This window comes from Pituophis catenifer, unplaced genomic scaffold (genome assembly GCF_029215685.1).
Source record: "Pituophis catenifer annectens isolate HBS135680 unplaced genomic scaffold, rPitCat1.0.hap2 SCAF_11, whole genome shotgun sequence".
Lineage (NCBI taxonomy): Eukaryota > Metazoa > Chordata > Lepidosauria > Squamata > Colubridae > Pituophis > Pituophis catenifer.
Window position 1 is genome coordinate 7,905,743 of NW_027256891.1, and position 8,653 is coordinate 7,914,395.

Genomic DNA, 8,653 nt, shown 5'->3' on the forward strand with positions numbered 1-8,653 from the left:
CCACACTTCCGGGACGAAAGATCGCCGAAGGGGGTCGCCTTAAGACCAGAAATGCCTGGACTCGGGACGTTATAGAGATATGAAAATAGACTAATACATATCACCATGTGGGAACGCATTCCGGGCTCCAATTAAAAAACACCTAGTTTTACAATCATGTCAGATTTAAAGTTTAAACGGACACCAAAACACCTCGAATGTAATGAGAGGGGCAAAGAGTTGCTGTCCTTAAATATGTTTGCTGTCCAAACGTATTTGGAGTTGCAGCAGTTCCCATCACGTGTGGTCAGTAGCTGTGCCAGTGGGGGTGTATGGAATATGGAGTCCAAAGAGCGAGGGCAAAGTAAGTTTTGTAACGTGAAAAAGGACCCTCCAAACTCCAATGCCATTTCGTCTCTGTATCACTAGGTAAGCAAGAGAAATATTATATTTTGAGTCCTGGAATTATTTTTGCAAATGCTTCTCAGGATTCCTTCAGTGCAATTTAATGCTCCTGTTTCTGTTAAGAGTTCCAGCTTTAGAAAATTCAATTTCTGCTTTCTTTTGCAGATTATTCTTTCAGGCTGCAGCAAAGTTTCCTTTCCCATTTGTTCTCTTGTGCAAGTAGAGTCATGCATTGGATTGTATGCAGGCAACAATTCAGTTGCTTTCATATCCTTGCTTTATAAACAAATATATTTGAATACACAGAGTCCTTGACTTACAACCGTTTGTTTAGTGACAAAAGTTACAACGGTACGGAAAGAAAGTGACTGATTACCATTTTTCACACTTATGATTGTTGCAAAATCCCCATAATCATGTGTTCAAAATCCTGCCGCTTGGCAACTGGCATGTATTTGTGACAATTGCTGTGTCCCAGGGCCATGTGATTCCCTTTTACAACCTTCTGACAAGCAAAGTCAATGGAGAAACCAGATTCACTTAAAAACTATGTTATTAACTTAACAACTGCAATGATTCACTTAACCGTGGCAAGAAAGGTTGTAAAATTGGGCAAAACCCACTTAACAACTGTCTTGCTTAGCAACAGAAATTTTGGGCTCAGTTGTGATAGTAAATCAAGGATTATCTGCATGAAAAGTCTAGCTGTCTGGTGTTTGCTTCTCCGGTAATTTTTTTAGTGCTTGGAGCTGTCCTAACTATGGTCAAACGAACAAAATGAATTTCCAAAGGCAGTGGATGAAATTTTCACATTTACCACTATTCCATTAGGTCAGCGTTTCTCGGGCTCTGTCAGACGTGCCACCACCTAAACTTCTAAATAGAAATGATCCTTGGCTCCATTTGTGGAAAAAGGTATAACAGGTAGTCCTCAACTTAACAACCACAATTGAGCCCAGAATCTATGTTTCTAAGTGAGAAATTTGTTAAGTGAGTTTTGCCTCATTTTGCGACTTTCTCTGCCACATTTGTTAACCAAAATACTGCAGTTGTTACATTAATAACACAGTTGTTAAGTGAATCTGGCTTCCCCATTGACTTTGCTTGTGAGAAGGTCGCAAATGATGATCACATGACTCTGGGACACTGCAATCGTCAAAAAAATATGAGTCAGTTGCCAAGTGTCTGAATTTTGATCACATGACCATGGGGATGCTACAACAGTCTTAAGTGTGAAAAACAGTCATAAATCACTTTTTTCAGTGCTTTGTAACTTTGAACGGTCACTAAATGAACTGCTATAAGTCAAAGACTACCCGTAATTTTATTAAAAGGTATATTGCAGTAATATATAGCCAGAACCTAAGTTCAACTTTCCCCTCCCCTTAGCTACCTCCCATTGCCCACCCCATGCAACCAGTCAGGTTCAGGCAAGATGTTTTCATAATGATCAGTCGAAGCACAGTTTGGTATGCCACTGGTATGCCGGGTGACCTTGAAGCAATGTCTCGAGGAGATACAGCAGTTACTTTTGCTTTCCCACAAGTCTTACCCCTTTCAATTCCCTCTTCCTAATAGTTCACGGCAGTCTATCACCTTATAGCAGCAAAGCACAAGCAAGCATTAGGTAACAGCAGATAGTCTCAATAACTTTCAGATGTGTGGACTTCAACTCCCAGGATCCCCCAGCCAGAATATATTTTATGTCCTTAACCAAATTTGGAAAATATTGGATTCAGATTAAGGTTTTCTTTGACAGGATAGCCATTTTCTTTTGCAGCATGAAGCTCAGATCAATATTGATCTATACAGGTAGTCTTCGACTTACAACCATTCATTTAGTGACCGTTCAAAGTTATAGCGGTACCTGAAAAATGTGACTTACAGCCAGTCCTCATACTCACAACCAACACCGCATCCCCATGGTCACATGATCAAAATTTGGTTGCTTGGCATCCAACATGTATTTACAATGGTTGCAGGGGTCACGTGATTGCAAAGTCAATGGGGAAAGCTGGATATGCTTAAAGACTGCATGATTCAATTAATAACTGCAGTGATTCTCTTAACAACTGTGGCAAAAAAACTCATAACATTGGTGATAACCAGGGGTGAAATGCTCCCGGTTCGGACCGGATCATGCGATCCGGTAGCGATGGAGGCGGGTAGTTCGGAGAACCGGCAGCAAAAATCCCTGCCCCCCCTCCCCGCCCAGCTGAGCCGCACAATCATCAGAGGCTTTTTTTTCTTTTTAAAAGCATTTTTTTCTTTTAAATGCCTCTGACAATCCAAGCTGAGTTGCCTGATCGGCAGAGGCATTTAAAAGAAAAAAGCCTCTGCTGATCAGGCAACTCAGCTGGGATCGTCAGAGCCTTTTGAAAGCATTTTTTTACAACCTCTTCGCCAAAGAGGTTGTAGAAAAAATGGTTTTAAAAGTAAGAGAAAAAATTGGCTACGCCCACCCAGTCACATTACCCACCACCACCAAGCCACACCCACAGAACCGGTAGTAACAAATTTTAGATTTCACCACTGGTCATAGCTCACTGAACTACTCTTTATGCTAAGCTCTGCACATCAGATTTCCTTTGTAGATATTAGGGAAAAAAGATGCTAGGGTTTTTTCAAAACTCCTCTTGAAAAGCTGGTATTTTAGCCAGTGTCAGCTGCCACCTTATGCTTGTTTGTGTTCGCTGCTATGCAGTGACAGACTGCCATGAACTGAGAGGGGGGAATGAAAGAGGGGGAGGCTAGGGGGAAAACGAAAGTAAATGCTGTATCTCTGAAATGCTGCCTCAAGGTCACCCAGCTGAAAGGAGGGACCTACAAACCAAAAAGCAGTGGGACTGACCGCTAGGATTGGTTAAACTGGGATGAACGATGAGAGATAATTAAGGGAGGGAGAAGTAGAATGTAGGAGTTTTCGTGTGATTCTCAGTTCTGGCTTTGCAATACTGCAATACATTTGACCTCTAATAAAACGATACCTTTCTTAATATGTAGCCAAGGATTGTTTCTATTTAGAGGCTTAAGTTGTGGCAGGTCTGAAAACCAGTTCCTTTCTCCTGAGAAGTGCTCTAAGGGGCAGGAGGCTAAATTCACTCATTAAATGTTAAACAAAAAATTATTAATGGCCTAGCAAATATTAGTTGTTGTTTTTTTTTTTAAATTTGATTTATATGCCACCCTTCTCCAGAGACTCAGGGTGGCTTACAATGCGTTAAGCAATAGCCTTCGTTCTTTTGTATATTTATACAAAGTCAGTTTATTGCCCCCACAAACTGGGTCCTCATTTCACCTACCTTAGAAAGGATGGAAGGCTGAGTCAACCTTGAGGCTTGGAGAGATTCGAACCAGCAGTAATTGCAGGCAGCTGTGTTAATAACAGGGTGCTTAGACCACTGTACTATCAAGGCTCTTTTTTTTTTTTTTTTTAGCTGGTTCTATTCCAGAGGTATCAAACTCACATTGTCACGCCAGCGTCACGTGATGTATCAGGACTTTTTTCACCTTCGGTAAACCAGCCTTGGGCGTGGCCAGCGTGTTACGTATCCGAGTGTGACAGCCCTGATTTATTTATTTATTGAATTTCTATACCGCCCTTCTCCCGAAGGACTCAGGGTGGTGAACAGATTAAGATTTCATATACATATTTTATATATATATATATATATATATATATATATATATATATATATATATATATATATATATATTATAAACAGTAAATAATAAATTGAGTCAACTTGGTGTATCTGCTAAGATCTTGGCATAGAATTTAGATGTTTATGCTAGCCCTGCTTGTTGAAACAGAAAGGTCTTCTATTTATATTCTAAACCAGGGGTCTCCAGCCTTGGCTGGCTGTAGAATACTGGGAGTTGAAGTCCACAGATCTTAAAATTGCCAAGGTTAGAGATCCCTGTTCCAAACCATAAGTTTAGGCTTTTCCAAGAACTGAGTTAAAACAAGAAAGCGCATTATGGCATAACAGAAAGAGCAAACTCAGCTAGAGATGGCACTATTAAGATTATAATCCACAAATAAATAACTAAGTCCTGCTCTTGTGGTGCTTGCAGCTAGAGTTGTATTCAAAGAGGTTTGATACTTGTGTACACACAGCCTGGGAGGGGGAGATATTGTTAGCTAACCTCTACGTGTATGAACTTGTCTCAGAAAACATAAGCTGATTATAGGAAGTTGAGTCTTAATACCCCAATGAGGGCAATGTTATGCCACAATCTCTGATGCCTTTGCTGTGGCTCCTCTCACCCTGTTGATCTTCGCTTCTTAATGTGCTGTGACTGCAAGTTATTTTGTTTAATCCTCCTTAAGAACCATGCATTTAAAAAAGATGACAAGCATAACCTAATCTCTCCCATATTTTTAATATTGTGTAAAAGGACATTTTAAAAGTACTCTCTGATTAACTGACAATTTCCGCTGTCAGCAACTTTGATCTCTTGAAAGTAATCCTATCAAAATCCAACTGGGTCTTTAATTATGTGCCATTGACTCTTTGCGGCCACATAGATTTTCCCTGTGATGATGTGCACTCATTACCACTGTAACGAGTCTGCCCACCATGCTGATCATCCTCTTCTCTTTCCTTCCCCTTTTCTCAACATTAGAACATTCTGCAGAGAGCTGGATCTTCGCATAATGCATCTGAAGTAGGATAATTTGAGTTTATTTGTGCCTCAAATGAGAAAACTGGGTTGTTTTGTTTGATGTTACATTTGTTTTCTCAGCTGTCCATGGTGTTCTCAGGAGTCTTCACCAATTCAAAGTTTAAAATTGTTAACCGGTGGTCTTCCAGGTGCGCTTCAAGGTGTTGGTCATCACCTTTAAAGCGCTTCATGGCATAGGGCCTAGCTATCTTCGAGACCACCTGCTGCTACCGACGACCTCCCATCGACCCATGCGCTCCCACAGAGAGGGCCTCCTCAGGGTGCCATCAGCCAAACAATGTAGGCTGGTGGCCCCCAGGGGGAGGGCCTTCTCTGTGGAGGCACCCACCCTCTGGAATCAGCTGCCCCCAGAGATAAGGAGAATCCAAGATCTTGGTGCCTTCCGCTGTGCCCTTAAAACTTTCTTTTTCCAGCAAGCCGGGCTGGCTTAAGAAGAAATTTTAAATGTTTTAATTGGTTTGTGATTTTTAATTTTTGGGCCAAATTTATATATATTTTAATTGTTTTTTAATATTTGTATTTCATGTTCTTAATTCTGGCTGTACACCGCCCTGAGTCCTCAGGGAGAAGGGCGGTATATAAATTGGAAATTAAAAAAAAATAAAATAAATTGGTAGTCTTCAGCTTATGACCACAATTGAGCCCCACATTTATGTTGCTAAGTGAGAAAGTTGTTCAGTGAATTTTGCCCATTTTATGACCTTTCTTGCCACAAATGTTAAGTGAATCACTGCAGTGTTTGAGTGAGCAACACGGTTTTAAAGTGACTTTGACTTTGACTTTGACTTTGACCATTGACTTTCTGGTCCCAACTGTGGTTCTAAGTCAAGAACTATCTGTCACAATAATAAAATGTGGCAACCAAAGTCCTTATGTATCTAGAAGGTACCAATCCTTCCTTTTTGTGACCTGTTCAGACCACAATCATAAGGGAATAAGTCACGATCTTGCTTGCAGTTAAGCCATTCTTTGGCACACCAAGTAGAATTTTGGAAGATGCAGTGGACCATTTTTGAAAATCTCCTGTGATGGAGCACCCTCAACCCTGGGAAGCAAACTACAGGTAATCCTCAAATTACAACCACAATTGAGCCCAAAGTTAAGTGAGACATTTGTTAAGTGAGTTTTGCTCCATTTTATGACCTTTCTTGCCACTGCTGTTAAGTGAATACCTGCAGACGATAAGTTAGTAACCTGGTCTTTTAAGTGCATCTGGCTTCCCCATTGACTTTGCTTGTCAGAAGGTCACAAAAGGGGATTGCATGACCTTGGGACACAGCAACGGTCATAAGTATGAGCCAGTTGCCAAGCGTCTGAATTTTGATCGTCTCACCATGGGGAATGCCGCAATGGTCATAAGTGTGAAAAATGGTCATAAATCACTTTTTTCAGTGCTGTTGTAACTGAACGGTCACTAAATGAACTGTTGTAAGTCAAGGACTATCTGTATTCCATTGATTAATTCCTCACTCTCAGGAAGTTGGATCTCTCTTTGATAAGCTTCCACTGAATGCTTCTTGTCCTGCCTTCAAGTGGTTTGGAGAGTAAGTCAAGCTCCTAATCTCTATGACAGCCCCTCAAATACAGGTAGTCCTCAATTTACAATAGTTCATTTAGTGACTGTTCACTAAATTCCAAGTTACAACGGCACTGAAAAAAGTGACTTATGACTGTTTTTCACACAACCATTCCAGCAATCCCTGTGGTCCTGTGATCAAAATTCAGTTGCTTGGCAACTGACTCATATTTATGACAGTTGCAATGTTCTAGAGTCATATGACCACCTTTTGTGACCTTCTGACAAGCAAGTCAATGGGGAAGCCAGATTCACTTAAAGACTGGGTTACTAACTTATTGACTGCATGGAGTCGCTTAACAGCAGTGCCAAGAAAGATCATAAAATGGTGCAAAACTCACTTAACAAATGTCTCACTTAACAACAGAAACTTTGGGCTTAATTGTCAAGGACTATCTGTGTAGGAAGGCAGTTCTCCCTCACATACACCACCCCAATCCTTCTCTTCAATAGACTAGACATATCCCAGTTCCCTCAACCTCATAGCTTTGGGCAGATTCTCTGTTTTCTAGCTTTAAAACAAACTGAAGTCAGGCCGGAGTTGCCACAGAGAAGCAGAGCTGCCTGCATGGTTCAGCTGGGGATACATTTCAGGCTTTTGATTGTTTTCTGTTTATAAACAGCTTGCCCCAAGGTGCTCATTAGCTGCTAGGATTGCATGTTCAGGTTCAAGGTAGGTTGTGTTTTTGGCTGGTTTTGTTTTTCCATAACCGAGGTAAAGGCATTTATGTATCTTTTGAGACTGCAGGGTGGTTAAATACCATACACCATTGCCATTACCGTCACCCCACGCAGGAGGTGCAGATTGTTTTTGAGCAAGGTGTTAATACTGTAGGACCTGGCCCTCTTTATGTACAACTGGGTCAATCATGCATAAGCATTTGAGAAGCCCCTATACAGATAGTCCTCGATTTAGGACCACAATTGAACCCAAAGTTTCTATTGCTGCTTGGTAAGTGAGTTTTGCCCCATTTTACAACCTTTCTTGCCACAGTTGTTGTGAATCATGGTAATTGATAAGTTAGTAACTTAAGTGAATCTCTCTTCCCCATTGACTTTGCTTGTCAGAAGTTTGGAAAAGGGGATCACGTGACCCTGGGACACTGCAATTGTCATAAATATGAACCAGTTGCCAAGCATCTGGATTTTGATCACATGATCATGGGGATGCTACAAAGGTTGTAACTGAAAAACGTCAAGTCACATTTTTCAGTGCCATTTGAATGGTCACTAAATGAACTGTTGTAAGTCAAGGATTACCTGTAATTCTGTCGGCAGTAGACAGAAGAGGATTATTTTTACCCAATGAAACATGAAGCTGCTATGCTCATTTAGGCAGCCATGTTATATGAGTATTGTCCTCCAGTCAAGAATGGGTCAAATTTCACTTAAGTCAGTCCTCTACAGTGTTTCTCAACCTTGTCAACCTTTTAAGATGTGTGGATTTCAACTCCTAGAATTCTGTCGATCGGGGAATTCTGGGAGTTGAAGAGGTTGGCAACATCTAGAGGTTGCCAAAGTTGAGAAATACTGCTCCAATAAATAGATGGACTCACTGAAAAGAATAGGCTTTCTCCTTGACACAGCTCATTACTGACCCCAGATTGTAGACAGCATCCATCAGAAATACTGATTGCATTGTTCAATCCATGCCTGCTACTTTTTAGATGGCTAATGAGAAAGGACTAATGATACAATCAAGCTTTTCAGAATTTCCTATCATAAAATGCTCAAACACTTCCTGGGTGACTTTTGACTCGGGAGAAAGACAGGTAGAACCTGAGGGGTGGAGTCAAGAGAAGAAACAGCCTGGAGGCCTTATGTTCCCATAAGCGGTCTAAGCCCAGCACCTCTTGAATTCTACTGACTCTAGTGCCAAGTTAGTGCTGAAGTTTAGTGGACTATTGCTTTTGTGCCTGAGCAATAAATTATCTTAACCGGAACTTAACCTGCAGTCCTGATTCTTTCCACCTGACATCTTCTGGAAAATGTTTATCCAGGCTT